The 18,336-nt window shown below is 45.6% G+C and overlaps 1 protein-coding gene across 3 annotated transcripts in view; it reads right to left on the reverse strand.

The window, feature by feature from the left end:
- The window catches only part of add3a (adducin 3 (gamma) a), a 108,329-nt gene that overhangs the window by 39,523 nt on the left and 50,470 nt on the right, over positions 1-18,336 (reverse strand). Inside the window, exon 1 of one of the 3 annotated variants that reach the window (XM_080837969.1) lies at positions 3,189-3,513. The exons of the other annotated variants lie outside the window; for them this stretch is intronic. The gene's annotated coding sequence lies outside the window, so the exon portion shown is untranslated. Of the gene's footprint in view, positions 1-3,188; positions 3,514-18,336 lie in introns of those variants that run through there. 3 annotated transcript variants of the gene reach the window in all.

Here is an 18,336-nt window from a genome sequence, read left to right on the forward strand (position 1 = left end):
GAGAGACAGAGGAAAGAAAAGAGGGGAGCAAGAGAGAAACAGGTGCCTTTAAGCCTGAAGCCACTGTGAGATGAGAGAGAGCTGTGAAAGTAACAGATGTATAGTTACAGTTCACAGCAAGTCCTCTGTGTGTCCAGCTGACCAGAACAAGGCCAGTGGCCAGTTAGATAACAGGCTGACACCTCACACAGGCTGCATACATGCTCTGATCAGAGCGAAACATTCTAGTGCTCGACAAAAACAGACTGAAGGCTGTGAGTGTGTGTGTGTGTGTGTGTGTGTAAGTGTGTGTGTGTGTGTGAGAGAGTGTGTGTGAATACCCTCTTTAAAAAAAGGGATGACACTTAACAGGTTTACTGAGCTAATGTGTCCATAATGGACAGAATAACACGCATGCCTATCGAAAAACAGCAAACACTTAACAGACTTCCCGTCCAAATGCAAAATAGGCAGCAGCTCATGTGTACAGATAAAAACAAACTCGCTCAACAAGAAGAGGCCAAAAATGTCATGTACCTGCTACCTTCTGCCTGGGCTAAAGACCTGAATGCAACAGGCTTTATCTTTTATCAGCGACAAACAACTTGACATGACACTGACTCGCTTGCTATTATGGAAGGCTGGATAGAACTCATGCCAGCACAGCAATCAACTGCATGGACACATGCAAATCTGACGGTCAGATTCCATGTTGATCTGGAGGCAGCATCATCTCCCTATTGATTCTCTGTGTCAATGGCATTGAACCCGCCGCCAAAACGCCACCGAACTATTGAGTGCTACAACTCGGCTGCTGACAAAACAGATGCAGTCACGATTCCAACCACTTGGTGATTTTCAAATTGGGACATTTACCCACGACAGATGAGCATGTCAAAACCATACATGTCTCCAAACGCTAACTGATTTGCAGAGAAAGCTATTGTATTGCAGCTTTGAGCAATCTTACATACATCTGCCTGTATCAACCAAACAGGGAGAACTGGACTTTTTAAGACTTCTCAAAGGCCGATACCATGCTTCTTTTCCACCGTTTAGCTGTTGGCTGCCTCCTTCACCTCTGTGTGATTGCAGTCGTGGCTACTGAGTGCAAGCAGCTCCAGTTGGACTGATTACTTCCAGGGAGAATGCAAACACTGGAGGCTGGGATAAATACTCTATTCTAAAGGCTCAACTGATGCTGAAGCATTAACACCTGAACCAACACCACCAGTCTTTCCTTTTTGGTTCATTTTTTTTTTTTTTTTTTACACCAACACAATTAGACTGTAACTCACACACAGAGACACACACTCACGCAACAGAAAAAGGAAATTATGGTCTGAACTGTGGCAGATGGGCAGGTTACATAATCCAATTCTCAAACTCCAGATTATAGAATGGTTTGGCATAGTGGGGGGGGGGGGCAAACACAGGAGTAAATATTTGGATATGCCCCAGGAAGCAAACCATGGTGCTTTCCAGCTGGTACTTCCTTAAACCAGGAGGATGAGGACACACCAGAAGACATTCACAGTACATGTCCAGTCACTATGCAATGGGCAGCTACCTAATTATCAAGGTTTGGCTCCTACATCTTGAGGCCCTCAAACTTGCCACTAAACCATGGTTGTTCTCTACTGTCGCACCAAACTAAGGCGTCAGGAGCTCGTTCACAACTGTGCTTCCCAGACAGCCTTGCCTGTTTCCCGAATGTATAGTCATGTGTGGGATCCCTAAGGACCAAAGACGTGGCCTTGGGTCACCTTAACGATCTACGGTAGTAACACATGCAGAATACAGAGTGGATCCCGGGAAAGAAGAGTAAGAGTGGAAAGATCACAGACGGCAGCAACTGAAAGCCAGGAGGAGAGGCGTGTGGCAGTCTGGGTTTCTTACACATGAGGACTGCTGGCTGAAGGACAAACCTCTGCCTTGGACACGTCAGCTGCTGTGCCCAAACACAGACGATGTTTACAGCAGACCAGCACTTTGGCTTTTGTGGTCTGTCTCCACAGTTCCACCATGTGGGTTATGATGGCACATGGGCTGTGACACTGCGCCTAAGGACCGTAGCGGAGGCAGCTGATGAGAGCATCGCTGGGGGTGCTTTAAAGGGTGGCTGTGAGAGATAAGTGGGGGTTTGAGAGACACACGCAACAGCAAGGGTGGGGGGGGGGGGGGGGGGGGGGCATGTTACCACAGAACCAGAGGACAGTCACAAGATCTCCATGATGTGGCCAGAGCCCTGTCAATGGCTCATTGTGTGGGAATTCCTTACTGTTAGCCCCATGAAAAGAGGGAAAGTGTCTCTCCCTCTGACTATGCATTTGTGTGTTTGTGGTGGTGGGGGGGGGTTAAGCATGACAGTCAGACTGGGAAGCCTTGTGGTTCTGGACCTCAGGGGGAATCCAGAAGCAGAGCTGTTTTTGAACTCCAGCTCACATGGCTAAACCCTCCAATCTCAATGGCTAATGTTGCTCTCCCGTCTGGACAAGACCTCTGGCTGCAAGGTTTCAATCTCTCCCTTCCCAGAAAACTCCACTCCTTTTCCCTTCCCACTGATAGACGAGAGGACCTCACCCTCTAGCTGTCTAGCAGATCCCAAGCCTTGCATTTCTCCTTCAAAGTGGGTGCTGCTTGCATTTTAGCCCGCAGCCCCTATTTATAGTGAGTAGATGGGTTTAGGTCCAGTTTCAAACCCGATGGCAACAAAGCCAGGAAAGAATCCAGGCTAATTATAGCAGTAAATCTACTGCTGTGCACACCGGGGGCGTGTGCTTCGAAAACAAAAACGAATGGAGAGTAGGTGAAACACTCAGACGCATCAAGCCAAACAAAACATTTAACGTGGTGGAACGAGTGTAGTAACAAAACAATATCACAGGTGCGTATTCGGAATATGTGCTCTACTAAGGGAAGTTAGTAGTCTGGTACAAAACGGAGTCGTGGCTAAAGATTCACGGTAACTCCATGTGGGTTATTCGCCCCTCCACGCACACGAGAAAAGCGTCAACCATTCTTCAAAAACGAACCGCTCGTTTGTAAAGAAACGACTGCCATGCTTTGTTTGAACAACAACAACAGCGAGTTGAAATTAAACTATTTGACCACATTAGCATTTTACAGCAAGCCTAGGGTTACGCGTATTAAACACAGCATACGCAAAAAAAAAGGATATTAACAAACTGACGAACAAAAACACAAACCTGTTCCACAGTGCTGCGTTTATCTCATGAAACTGGCAACAGAGGCTTCAGCCCGGCGCACATTGTTTCTTCGTTCAGTCCAGAGCCCTCAAGTTAACTCCGGAGGGAACGGAGAAGCGGGGAAGATTGATAGCAACACAAACCAACCAAAATATTTACTTCATTTCCCAGTACATCCTATGCGACAACACAGCGGTTGGCAGATAACGGGTTGGCTCCGTTTTCTTTTTCCGCGGCAGTTTTCAGTTTTTATCTCGTTCAATCCAGGATACTCTACAGTAGACTCCAGCAGCTGAGAGTGAGCGTGCGTAGAGTGTGCGAGGGAGCGGGAGAGCGCGCGTACTCAACTGGGTGGGTGTGTTTCTATGGCAAAGAGCTGACGAAATCACGTGACTCTCTTAATCCATCCCACTTCAAAAGCGCTCGCTGCAAGCTGTCCAATTACAGGGCAGTTCCCGGGCGAAGCACCACCCCCTGCGTGCCCGAATCAGCCGGATTAAAGGTCAGTGTTTATACTACTTCATGCCTGCCAGCTCCATATTCTCCTGCTCTCACTCTTTGAGAGGATGCATGTGTTCAGACATACTATACAGTCAAGTTACCAATAATCATAAGTTTATGAATACTTTAATACTACTGTACAAATACTTGAGTAATCAACCACGGGTCCTGTTAAAACATTAACAATTAAAAAAAAATAAAAAAAACGTTTGTGCAACGTCCACTGTTCCTTCATCTAGGATTGTTACCGTGGGCAAACATGATAACTACACTGTTACTTCTTTATCAATGAGGACAACCTTCAAAACTATTCACCTGATAACCCATACAAGACCTTTATTGTTTGGTGTGTGTGTGTGTGTCAGTGTGGGTGTGTCATTGTAAACATACTGTAAGTAACAGCTTGGTCTTGGTACACACTGCACACTGGGACACACACCCACACACCGCACACTGGGATACTGCCATTTCCTTCCTGCTGTAATGCAAACCCAATGCTTTGTCTTATCTGTAGGGCATGTGGAGTGTGTGTGTGTGTGTGTGTGTGTGTGTGTGTGTGTGTGTGTGTGTGTGTGTGTGTGGGGGGGGGGGGGGGGGGGGGGGGGGGGGGGGGGGTTGAGTGTGCCATTCAACAGATAGGGTGTGCCCACTCAAACTAAACAATGGCAATGTGCAATCTAGACAGTCGGGTTTTTACAATTATTATAAACAGTAGCTCAGCAGAGGCGATGGCCGTTTAATGCTGAAACTATACATGATATAGATCACAGTGGGTGTTGGGCAAAAAAAAAAAAGGAAAAAATGGACAATAAATGAAATGACGCTAAAGCTGGACACACAGCAGGGACATGTGGTGGAAGGATAAGCTGCTTTTGAGAGATGAAATGAACGAAGGACAACATTGAGCCGCCAGGCGGTCAGGAAAATGCCATTTGTGTCAGCAGCGTGCACTGCCAGGGTGAGTGTGCTATGCTAGGGTGCTCTGTTACACAGGGTTCAATGGTGGGGCTCTTGACTGTCCTGAGAAGTGAAGTGTTGTGTCGGCAGATTGTGTCGGAGAAGAAACCACACAGGCAGCACAGGGGAGAAGGAAAGAATGCATGTGTGTGTTTTTTTCAGAGTGTCAGAGATATAGAAGTGACAGGGTGTGTGTGTGTGTGTGTGTGTGTGTGTGTTAGCAGAGATACTGGAAGTGAATATACATGTTAATGCATTTGAGTGCATTAGCGGATGGTGTGTGTGTGTGTGTGCACTGCACACATATGTTTGTGCACCTGTGCACACACACATACACACACACACACACGAGAGGGGAGGCTTTGCCGATAGCCCAATCTAAATCTCTGCTATCTGACCTGCAGGCTCACTCACATTTAAATCACACTCCCAATCCACCACACACACACACACACAAACACACACACAAACACACACACACACACACACACACACACACTTCATGCTTATCATGACAAACCTATAAACACACACTGACATCTGGTCGTACCGCACCCACACCAAAATACAGTAGTGGTAAATCACAGAGGCCACTCTGCTGACATTCAAATTCACACAGCTCTCTGCCTCCATTCCCAACTGCACTGTGTGAACACTGCAGATCATCTGGCTAAATGACAATCCACTCACTCCTCACCCCTTGGCAGATGACTGGGGCTTGCAAGTTACAACCCCCGCCCGCCACCCAAAACTGACCATCTCACTGACACTCATGGGGGGGGTGGGGGGGCAATGCCAACGCATGTGGCGATAGGGCAGTGCTTTCCGGAACAGTCATTCAGGCTGGCACTAAAGACTGGCACTGGGCTCCGAGACTAAGGGGCTACTGTACTCCTCAGCATTCTGTCTGTTCTCCCCCCACAATCACCCCCCCGCCCCGAGCCAGCCCCAGCTGACACCCATAGCGCTGTGCCCCCCCACCACCACCACCCTAAAACAAAAGGAGCCCAGGAGAGGGAGCTGCGATCGATCAGCCCAGCGAGTGAATGCCGCATTTCTGAGATGCGGCAGGCAGTTGGCCGAGGTTACGGCAGCCCAGGGAGCCTCTGAGAGGCTTCAGCCTGGCACACGGCCACTAGAGTAGAGCTGCGCACAGGACTGCTTCAGATACTTCAGTCCTGCTTTCCTTTAGACTCCTGCAGGACACGCTCGCCCCGCTTTCCTGCTCTTAGAAATACGAGGCATTGGAATGTGCCCGAGTTCGCTCATGCTCAAAAAGATCATAATTACTCATCCAGACGTTTTTGAATGCAGCCAATTTGTCTCATCAGTTCGCACATTGCTTGTCTTGTCATTTCAAAATTGATACCCTCAAAAGTTGGAGGGGGTTGTTGAGGAGGGTTTTCAGAACTGAGCAAAAATGTGCATTTTAGCAGTAATTTTTAGTTTGGATGAAACTTTCATTTAAATCTTACCTTCAAAAAAAAGCTAACGCTGAAGTTGGCAAATCACACAGCCCTCGCTGACTGATCCAAATCCTCGCTCCTCTCTCCCCCCTGGCCAAACAACCCGGGGCAGCTTCCAGATCTATGTGGTGAGGAGAGGAGTGGATTGGTTCTGATTTAATGCCGTGTGCGAGACCATAAATACAGTTTTCCCTCATGCGTGTACACTCCCTCCATTCCCCACTCCATATCTCTCTCTCCCAAGTGCCAATTTCCTACAAACCCTTTTGCCCCTCTCTCTTCCTGGCCGTGATGTTATGTAGAGATAAGGTAAAGTTCAGGAGTACCTGCTTCCATGCATAACAACACTACATCATCCCTCGTGCTGTTCCCACGCCCGCCTACACTGACAGGCGGTGCTGTGACGTTACACACTGATATGGCTGATGCAAAGGCCTGGGAATGCAAACACTTGACCTCATAAAGAGAGGGCTCCATCTCCTCCTCTTGGCAATAAGAATCGCAGCCAGGGTCGAGACCCGTGTGGGGAGCATGGCGTTCTTCCGGTGCTTTCGTGAAAAATACAGATCCAGGAGGTAGAGAAAAAAAAAACAAAAACACACACATCCATGCAGGGCCACCCAAATCTGGGTCTTGCCTGACTGATTCATTCAAGTTTTTTTTGACAAACATTAGTTTTACGGGTGAGAGTATTTTAGCGAGCTTGGCATTCAATGATATGGCCATGCTGTGGGTGTGCGAGGGCTGCAGAATGTCCCAGAAGGTTGTAAAATCCTGTGAGACATATTGATTTTTACATCAAGCCATAAAAGGTGCCTCTCCTTTTATGTCAGTTTGAGGTGAGGCAAGACAGGAGACTTTCGCAATACTAAAACGTCTGACCGGCTCCATTAGTTTGGCAGGTCTGCACCACACACATTCATACACACCTATATATCCTACAGCTAACCCCAGGAGATGCAGTATCTGAGACAGAAATCTTAAGCCTTTAATCTGCAGAGGACAGAATTGAACATAAAACACTGAGATGCCCAGGTCATTGCCCAACAACCGAACAAGGCAGTCAGTGTGTGTGTGTGTGTGTGTGTGTGTGTGTGTGTGTGTGTGTGTGTGTGTGAGAATGAGTGAGTGAGAGAGAGAGAGATAAGCTGCACAAGGCAGGTTTGGCCCTGCAGCTAGAAAGAGCAACTTGAACCTGAGCGTCTTGTTTGCTCGTTCAGGCTGGCTAATTGACAACACCTCACTCAAACATGAAAGAGTGGACTTCCCCTTGCTGTGCTCAGGCGTGCACGCCATAGATCTATACTATAGAAGGCTTAACTGACAACCTTTTTGACTGATTAGCAACAGTCTTGGAAAATCCATTGAGGCACCAAAAGATACTACCAGCCCCTAATAGCCACTTGATAAAGTGCAGATTTGTGATGGCCGTCATCAGGTCCTGAATGCCTGCATCAGGACCAGGCTTCACACATTCCATATGTGCAGTGAGCATGAGAAATGGAACAGATTAGGGAGAAGGGTTGAGACGTTGTTTTGACCCCTGCTTGGCTCCGTCTTGTCTCCATCTGGACGATGACAGATAAGAGATGTGGCATCACAGCAACCAGTGCGTACAAACAAACTAAAGTCTACCTAATTGGAGATCGAAACAAAACCGCCCCATTTTTTTGTTTTTTGCAGTTTTGCATTCTATCTTGTCAAACAGGCTGCCATTGCATAGGGTTCTACTGCACACGTTATCCTTGTCAGCAACCCACAGTCCATTGAAAAAAGAGCAAAGATTTGAGACCTTCTTGTAATCACTTTCTAAAATGTGGACAACTGTCACAACCCTTATTCCGTTCACTCCCTTACCTTTAACTCAATGTAATGCTGCTACTAAAACCTCAAATATGACGAACACACGAGGACTACGATGTGAGAACTAGAATGTGAGCGCTGCAGGAACTGCACCTGACCTGGTCAAACACTCAGGAGGATTTCCCATTTCCTTCTCGAGGTGCCATCTCTGGCAGAAAAGGTCCGGATGCAGCTTGGTGGTGAAGTAAGTGGTGGTGAGCGATGGGACTGGCAGAAGGAAATTTGTTCAGGGGTCAAACGGAGGTTCTGTTTAAAGGAGCAAGATCAAGGCCTCGTGTAGAGTTAGCTGATGACGAGGCAAGGCCACTTTTGAAGCGCCACTTTTTACTGAGAGACACTACTTTCAGTAGATCAGTTTCCGGTTTGGATAGCTGAACTAGCTTGGCATATAACTGCACACACACACACACACACACACACACACACACACACACAAAAATAGACTCATGACGTATTAAGACACTCTTCTCTCACAAAAAGAAACTACTCCCAAAGGTAAATCTCAGACCTTTAAAATCCCTGCTACCATCATCAGCACATCAAACGGCTAAGTGGGAAGGAAGTCCGTAAACTAACAACTTCTGTTTGTTGTTCCATTTCTGCTTATCTAGATGTGAGCCAACTCCGTTTCCTCCAGGTCAGTGCCTGCTACATTTCCACTTTGTTTCCCCCTTACTGTTGCTTTGGATGTCTACATAACAGTTCACTCATAAGCAATCTTTCAGTGGAGCAATGGATGACCAGTGATTCAATGTCAGTGGTTATGATAGTGGCAACCCTGACAGACAAGAGCCATACATGTTACATACCCACAACGCGCACGCGCACACACACACACACACACACACACACACACACACACACACAGGTGCTAAATCACTCTGCAGACACCTCAGACTGCCAGAAATGTATCAACCCAACCTGTTTGTGTAGTACAGCTTAGTTCACTGCAGGCCACTGCATCTTAAGTGATGAGATAAAAGAAAAAAAAACACACACACACACACACACCTGTGTATAGTTTCGTTAAGTGATTGTTGTTCCTGTGAGTCACAACCCCACTGTCTTGCACCAGACATTTCACTGTTCAGGAAGAAACTGTTGAAACACGGCACAACACCATTCGGCCCAAGTGAGGGCAGAACAATTGGATCAATTTACATTCCCAAGATTCTGCCTTGTTTTGCAATCATGTGTGCGTGTGTATTGGGGGCATTTGGGCAGTCTGAGAGTCTGAGACCCTGTATCCTCCCAAGGCCGTCACTGGAACAAACCATGAACTCTCATAGGCCATCTAAGAGATGGGAGATCTAAGGGAGAGCAATCCTAATGTTGTGCTTTTGCTCTTAAATGCATATTTCTTCAATGCATATTTCATCTAAACACATGTGTTTAAACATCCAGCCTGTGACTCCTACAGAGGCCCAAGTGAGAATATAGCGCTGCAATGCATTACATAATGTCACACTCCTTAAAATACCCCCATCGTAAGGTCTAATATTTTCCCTATGACGTGGCCGTGGTTATCCAGGGAGCTGGTGTAATGGTTAATGTAAACTCCTCACTCTTTGGACTGTAGACACACTGGTTTGGATCTGTGCTCCTGAATCTTAAACTGATAGGGCAAAGAGTTAACGGCAGGGTCACGGGTTCAACTACTAGGAAGCACAGACACGGACAAAATGTATCTTAACTAGATTGAAAGAAGCCTTCTTAGTACAGGTCCTGGGGAAGATTTGTATGCGCTTCATTTAGCGGAGAATATCTCAACTGTTATATGCTAATATTACCTCCCTGAACAACTTGTGATGTGTGCCAAAATCTTTATCCGGGACGAAAGTCCTGAAAATGACCACTATAGTTGACACTATAATCACACTACAGGTGAATGGGACTTTTTTTTCCTTTATAGATACCCTCATAAATTTCTACTAAATTAATCTTTAACTTAATAGATAGACTTTTTGTATTACACTTAGTCTAAAAAATAATATTAAAATATGAAAATGAGGCGATATCTCATTATATATGCGTACAGTATAAACCCTTGAAGCTACATATTTTCTTAGGTGATCACAATGTTCACAATGGTCAAAGAACAGTTACAACTATTACCTATTACATACAACTAGCAACATACAGGATACCGCAAGACCTCCAACTGTCCAATGACATCTTCATTAAGAACCGACCACAAATATGGCAGGAGTTTTCTCCTATATGTTTAAGGGGAAAACAACCTATCATCTGAAGACTGATGTAGTCTTTCAAATTCTGCATAACATCTTTACCGAGGGCAAGGAACCAACACCTTTTCATGTTAATGTGGCTCAAGAAGTACACAGTCTGTTGACCTCGCTGAACGTATTATCACTACAGTAGGTAACAACAGAATACCTCTCCCTGCTGTCCCAGAAGCATCAAGCCCATTAAATGGGGCATTGGATAACTTTGACCACAATGAAAGCACCCTGGCAGGAACAGGCTTCACACATGATACCATCCTTGTACTCTTCCAAAATGTTCCAATCAGTGTAGAGAAACCATCAGCGGAAAGTGAGATCTCTGCCAGGTCCGTTGACACTCAGAGCGACCACAATAAAGCTTCTTTATTGCCAAAAGATTATCAGGATGGGGCCAGTAAAAGAGCGCGGGGAGAAACACACTGACTATAAGGTATCAGAGCTTACTCCAAACACAAAGAGCTCCACTATTGAAGCTTCAGAAGTCTTAGATATTTCAACAAAATATTAACAAAATATTAACAACTGACGGCTATGCCAAAGCAACCGAGTCCACCGAGTTAATAAATTCCGAATATTTTTTGTGGATTGTCAATCGCTTCTCCAAAAAAGTTACACATGAGAGTGACAGAGACCCAGAATTTACAGCTGTGAGAAGTGCAACTGTGAATGCCAACTTTCATCTAACCACCAAAATTCTTACCCCCATCCTTCCTTATCCAGCAACAACATTTGATGCAATCTTCCTTACAATGATTCATTTTCAGGATGTGCTAAAACAGAAGGGAGATGCCTATGGTGGTTTGTGGCCCGACGAAGGTGTGTACCGTATTGCCAAGGAAATCCAACTTATGAAACCAGACCAGTTTAATAATATATTCCTGGGTCTAGGTGGGTTTCATATGGAGGACATTGTATTGGCCTGTCTTGGTACATACCTGGAACCCTCTGGAATTTGGGTTGTTCTAGTTGAAACAGAGTGCTATAGTACTGATGTCATTAAGAACGTGATCTCCGGTTCTCAATATGCTAGGGAGCATTCCTCTCCAAATACCCTGACAGAAAACCAGAGATATAGGCACTGCAGGTCAACTGGAAGTCCCAAGAGCCTACAAATGAAGAGTGGAACACCAAAAAGGGGCTTTCTGACACCATCAATGCAGCCTTTCAAGACTACCTTAAGGAACAGGCATTGTAGTCCCAGTCCTTTAATTACTGGAGCTCATATGTTTATGACCTGTTCCCAATTTTGAGGGATCTGACCAATTCTCTGCGCTCTGGAGACTGGATTCTCTACCTCTGTGCAATGGAGAGGGCAACTTCACGGTTCTTCTTTTTTTGGGAGAACAAACTACTGTCGATGGACACCATTATTCCTGCAGGACTGCTATCAACTGAAGGAGAAGTTTCCACACCTCTACAACTCAACCATAAATGGTGTATTTGTTGTGACCAGGCACTAGAGCAGTGTTACAACCGGCCTGCCAAAGTGAGGGGAGGGATAATTGGGGTCACCAGGAAGAAGGAAGCAGCAGCTCTTTGGGGAATCATCAAGCAAAAAAAAGACCAGTATGTTGATCTCCTAGAGATGAGGGATCATGTTGGAGGAGAACTCTTGCGTCATCATGTCTTCAACCCGAGCACTACAACTAAAATCGTAAACATGGTGCAACACATCGAGGAATATCTCCTCAAGGTATGCAGTCCTTTAAGAGACCAGGGTACGCTTAAGAATGTTCTCACTGGAGAAATTGCTCTCATCATCATACCCAGACCTGGATTCCACCAGTACCTGGACCTGAAGTGTTACCTTGCAACACAGAAACCTGCTGTTTTGTATTTTTCACTTTAAGTTAACGTTCCAATGATAATAGCAAGGTTGGATATAAAATGTCTGTATATCAATTAAATGCTTGTGTTTGTATAAAATTGTATTTATACCCCCCCCCCCCCCCCCCCCCCCCCCAATACACACACACACACACACACACACACACACACACACACACACACACACACACACACAGCATCCACCTTTGACATCTACAGACACAATTAGAACTATCAAACCAGAATTCTTACACTGTAAGCATTGTGATCACCTAAGAAAATCTGTAGCTTCAAGAGTTTATGTACGCATATTTAATGAGATATTGCCTCATTTGCATATTTTATTTTATTTTTGAGACAAAGTGTAATACAAAAAGTATTTCTATTAAGTTGAAGATTAATCTGGTAGAAATTGACGAGGATATCTATAAAGGAAAAAAAAGTCCCATTCACCTGTAGTGTGATAAAAGTGTCACCTATAGTGGTCATTTTCAGGACTTTCGTCCCGGATAGAGATTTTGGCACACATCACACGTTGTTCGGTGGGGTAATATTAGTCTATAACAGTTGAGATATTCTCCGCTAAATGAAGCGCATACAAATCTTCCCCAGGACCTAGACTATCTGGTATTGTAGTCAATAAATGGAAATGTACATACTGCAATATGCAATACACATACTAGAGATGTACTTACTCGCCTTAAGAGTTGAAGAAAATGCCATTAATAGGTCATGGGCAGACCGATGCTCAGTAGCGAGTAGCTTCAAAATCATGTAACACTACAGGCGGTCATCTTCCATTTTGCCATTAAGCCTACATTCCAGCACAACGAGACGTAAGCGGGGTGAAAGAGTGCAAGTATCCTCTGTAAATATCCTTCTTACCCAGCAACACTGTGGCTTTCAGCTGTGCCCTGCACAGACGTCAGGGAGCAGTGGCGCATTAAAGCGCCTTTTCAGGATCACGCTGCACCAACAAGTCATGATCTCCAATAAATGAAAGAATCATGTTTGGCCGAATCTTGTGTAATTACTTTTTTTAGGGGTATGTTCTGTCTTAATTTTCATGCATCGAAAACTCAAAGCAGACTCTGTGTGTGTACAGGAGTGCTGAACACAGGGCCGTTTCATGAGCGGCTCTCAAATGAGGGTGTCAGATATGAACACAGAGCACAATTTGTGCCAGAATGAAATTAGTTGTTTAACTAGGTTTTAATATGATCAAAAATAAACATGACTCAGGTTCCCAATCATAAATTATGCAGCTGCCTGCTATACTTATTAAGTGTACCTGTGCACTTTGCAAGCTCAAAATAGCAAGACATGGCTCCAAGCAGTGGCACAGATTTTTGGGGGCAAAGTCAAAACATGAAAAAAATGTTTAAAAAAAAAAAAAAACATCAGTAAAATAAAAGCGATTCTTAAAGATAAGCTAGAGTATGGGGATATCAGAACGATTCCGAAACACACAGACTGTCAATGTGTTCATTAATGTGACAATTTGCCATGTGTGAAGCAAGAACACTCTGGGCCTGGTGGTTTGTCTGTGACCAGGCCTATTGACTGCTTGGTCAAAGGAAGGAATTGAAGGGGAGTTCACTGGGAGGAACACAGCTCTGTAACCATCTGTTATCTGACACAACTGTAACATATGTGCAGGCGGGGAGCAGTATCTGGGGTGATGTAATAATGCACGGAGCCGAACACTTTCTCACACAATTCTCCATGCGAGCCCCCTCCCCCCAAAACCCCCAACCCCCTGCCCTCTCCTCCAGGCGAGCACAGAAGACACACAAACACAAGGGGCCCGTGGTCACTATCGCTCGTTCCCATGGCAACACGAAACAAACAGTCAGTGAACGTAGCAACCCCACCCCATGCCTGGAGACAGTAAGCATCATAGGAAGGCTTTTTTTTCTTTTTTCAAACATATTTCGTCTTCTCTTTCTCCACATATGCTTCCCCTTACACACGAAGCCCTCATTCACAAACACAACGTCTACAGAGTGCATATGTGCAGAGAAACTATACTGCACAGGCCATGTGTAACCATTTTAAGCACACAGGACATGAAAATGATTAGCATGCTTACAGGGTGAGACATTCTGATCCTTCCCACAGATTTTGTGTTCATGCTTCGGCAAACAACAGCCTGCTTATGAAGAACCTGCTCCTCTGGATGAGAGGAAAGTTGTCAAAGAGACCCCCTACGCTGTGGCACGATCCTGACCTCATCACCTTGTTTCAAGTGTGCAACATGAAAGTCTTTCTGTATGTGTGTGTGGGGGGTTGGGGGGCAGAGAGGCAAAAAACTTTGCCTGCTTTTTGGCCTGAGGAGAGCAGTGTGTTTTTCAATAGCATGAGAGCTTATATTCCAAAATACATCAACGGCATAACAACCAACCCCAGAGAGAAGGATGGAGCGAGTGAATGAGAAGAAAGAAAGGGCAAATGAAAGGGGAAAGAAAGAATGAGTGAAGGGAGAGAAGAGAAGGCTTATTCATTTACCCTCATTGTGCACCTTGATCAAGTGACCAGTGAATTAGCTTGGTCAGCAGATTCCTGGAGGTGCTGTGGTCTCTGAGTGCCTGGCCTGTGTGTAGGGGGTGAAAACGTATCCATCACAACACACACTCCTAGAAAGAATGGCTTAGATGTTCGCCTTTGGAGTAGCATTAAAGGAATACACAAGTTGTGTGTTTGCTTTTCTGTTTCTGTTACTTCTCTATCTGTGTATCTGTGTCATAAAACTATAAAAAATAAAGTGTAAAAAGAAAAGAATACACAACTGAGGAAAGCCAGCAGTAAAACAATCCTCTGCCTCGCCAAAGATGTCCTCTTCATCTCTTCAGACACAAAGTCTTTAGCAGACCATTTAAATTGAAAGTTCACTTAGGCATGTGGAAGTCATGAAAATACAACCACAACAGATGGCAGCCACTCCACAAACTTTGCGGCTCATACATTTAAAAACTTGAAGATTTAGCATAACAGTAAAAGAATGTGTTTCAAAAGCAGACCAACTGGAAGAGATTCAGCATCGACTGCATACCATCAACATCAACATCAAATTTCAAACAAAAACCAGCAAGAGACATTTATTGGTGCTAAAGGGGTTTGCCTCAGCCAAGTCTGGATTTGGCCCAATCCTTAAGCATCTCTCACAAGCACATCTCTTCAACTCATTCAGGATGTCATTGGCTGGCTAATGTCAGAGCAGGACTTGGGGCCTCGGAAGGCTCCTCTGCTGTTTACGCCATTGTCTCCAGGCCAGCTCTCAGCGCTCTCGCCTCGCAGGAAGTTATGTGGAGATCAACAGCGGAGAAAGTGTTGGATGGCTGTCAACTGGGGCCAGATTTGCAAAGCTGATAGCCACTAATGGCGGAAAGTTAAAAGGCGAAGTGTCCGGGGGGCGTAGACAAAATCTCAGTCTTCAAACACAACCTCAGAATTGTGACACATGATGGCATGTTTGGGAGGTGCCATTAAAACTGGCACTCATCACCTTCAGTGGCCATCAAGGTCATGTCTGATGATAACAGTTTAAGTTTATAGTGTCCAATCCCAAAGGCTCCATTCCCAGAGAGGGCATCACATCAGGACCGCACCACAGGAGCAAACGGCCCAAGCTGCACTGCGGACCCTGCCAGTGGCTGTCACTTGTCTGAATGAGCAACTCCCTTCGGGGTCAAGTCAGAGCATGAGAAGGGCTTCCAGGGTCGGCCGCCAACACCAGGCTCCCATCGGTGGGGGTGGACTGGCGTGTGTATATGTGTGTGTGTGTGTGCGTGTGTGTGTGTGTGTGTGTGTGTGTGTGTGTGTGTGTAAGTGTGTGTGTGTGTGGTTACTGATGGTCAAAAGAAAGGATGGCGTTTCCAGAAGGGCCGACTCATTAGAAAGATGAAACAGTCATCACAGTTAATTACAGTACAACCCAGGCAAGCTCATGGCACCTAGGATTGGTGGGTGGTAGTTATGGCTTTTGAGGACAAATAATGGAGAAAAAGCCATGGAGTGTGTCTGATAAACAAAAAAAAGAGGAGGTATGAAAAAGAAGGGGGAGATCAAGGTATCATTACTGTTTTTGTGAGGGAAATCAGACCACCCAGTGGTGGTGGAGGAGAGGGGGAAGCTCACAAACACAGGGCATCCCTGCATTCCTGACATCAATAAATAATGTAAACACACTCTGACCTATTTTTGCTCAGCAATGCAAAGCTTCTGGCAACCAGCCAGAATGTCTTTTTTTAGTCTCACATTTGTCCCTATTCCACCTGCCAGAGGCAACCTCTAAACTTCAAAGATGGCTAAATCTCTGACAATCTGACTGATCCTTACAGAAACCTGAGAGCAAAAAAGGGAATTGCTTTTGAGAGGTCACTAACTAACATTCAATTGTGAAGCAATTGGGGGAAAAAATATTCACATAGCTTATCAGAGACCAATTAAAATACCTCGTCAAATAAGAGAACATTACAGACTCCACTAAAGTCCAATAAAAGAGCCATCAAAGTTTTATCTTACCAAAGGTTCTTTTGTTTTGTTAAAATCACTGCTGTACTACTGTTCACATACTGCCTCACAAGTTGACTAAATATCCAACAAAAGACAGGGAGATATAGATGAAGAGAAAATGAAGCAGAGAGAGATATAAAAAGAAAGGTATAGAAAAGAAAGAGAGCGTGTGTGTGTGTGTGTGTGTGTGTGTGTGTGTGTGTGTGTGTGTGTGTGTGTGTGTGTGTGTGTGTGTGTGTGTGTGTGCGCGAGAGAGACTAACTGAGCGACTAGCTTGTCAGCTGTGTGGTGACAGCGTGGGGCTGTGAGGCCTGAAGGATGCAGGATGGCTCTGCTGGGCCAGCGCCGGCTCTCAGCCAGCTGATGAATGGTGGACAGAGAGAGAGCGAAAGAAAGAAAGAAAGAAAGAAAGAAAGAAAGAGAGGAAGAAAGAAAGAAAGAAAGCAAGAGAAAAAAAGAGAAAGTGTCGGGAGGGGGGACTTCCTGTCAGGAAACAGGATCCAGCTGGGGGACACCGGCACCAGTCCAAGAGTGTCCGGCTCCGCTGGGACCACATGCTGGCCCTTGGGACGGACAGGGGAGGGGAGGAGGACAAGGGAGGGGGGAGCCAGAGGACGAAGGAACGAAAGGAGGGAGGAAGTCACTATTGGGGTGACCACCCAGGGGAGTTTCCTCCATACGAGCGCATATCGACTCTGGGTGGAACTTCGAAGAGTCCGTCTGGGATCTTATTTCTCAGACGACTCATAATTCTTCTTCTCATAAATTAAGATTGTCCTGTACTTGATGCGATTGCATGTACAGTTGAGTTATGGGTAAAACTATCCCACAAGGAGAAGACAGCAAGACACCAGAGAGTTAACATGCCAATGCCAAACAGCTCCATTTAGCACACCTGGGGGGAACAGAAGGATTTGGAATTCTTTTTCTGCCCTTTTCTCAAGAAATGCAGATGCCATAAATCAACCGCTCCAAGTCCTGGTGAACGCTTTGGCCCCAGGCATCCAACAGTCAGATCTGTTTTGAGATATGTCATTCCCCAAAGACTACCACACACACACACACACTCTCAGTCACCCAATCCACCACTACTTCCACATCAGTGATTGTTGGGTGTTTAAAGTTTAAGGTTCAGAGTTCATTTTTCTCCAGCTGTTTCCCCTTAGCCAACTCACCTCCTCCTCCTCTCTCCCTCTTTCTCTCACACACACACAGGGGACAGACTGGGGCAGAACTTCAGGAAGAGAGCAAGGGTGATTCATGTCAGCCTTCTAATGTCGCTCCACTAGTACCATAAGAAGAAGAATTCACTATTCAGTGGAAGCTTGAGTCCTTGGTTTCAACGAACAATGCTAGGATACGGCAATAGGAATATGACACATCTATTTCCTGAAACGTTTTTAGTCTGGAGGTTTTCCCATATACTTGCTGAGCTAGATGGTAACCAGGGGCCTAATAAATCAGAAGCTGGATCGGTGGACACACTGATACCTTTGGGGTGATGAAGAGGTCTGCAGACACATTCTGAATACAATTTCATCTGACAGAACTCGGGGGCCCGTCACGCTCACCACGGTTACAGATTCTGGGACACACGTTCTGCTTACAAATCCTCCGTCGCTGAGGATACGCTTTATCAGACTAACCAACAACAAAGGGCATTATGCAACAATCTGGGCAGCCGTGAGAATCCAGCTACAAACCTTTAGAGGAAATACGACCGCACGTAGGGGGAGCTCCCTTTAAAGCGTCAGGTCATCTTCTCGTCAAACT

Source organism: Sprattus sprattus (assembly GCF_963457725.1).
Source record: "Sprattus sprattus genome assembly, chromosome: 1".
NCBI lineage: Eukaryota > Metazoa > Chordata > Actinopteri > Clupeiformes > Clupeidae > Sprattus > Sprattus sprattus.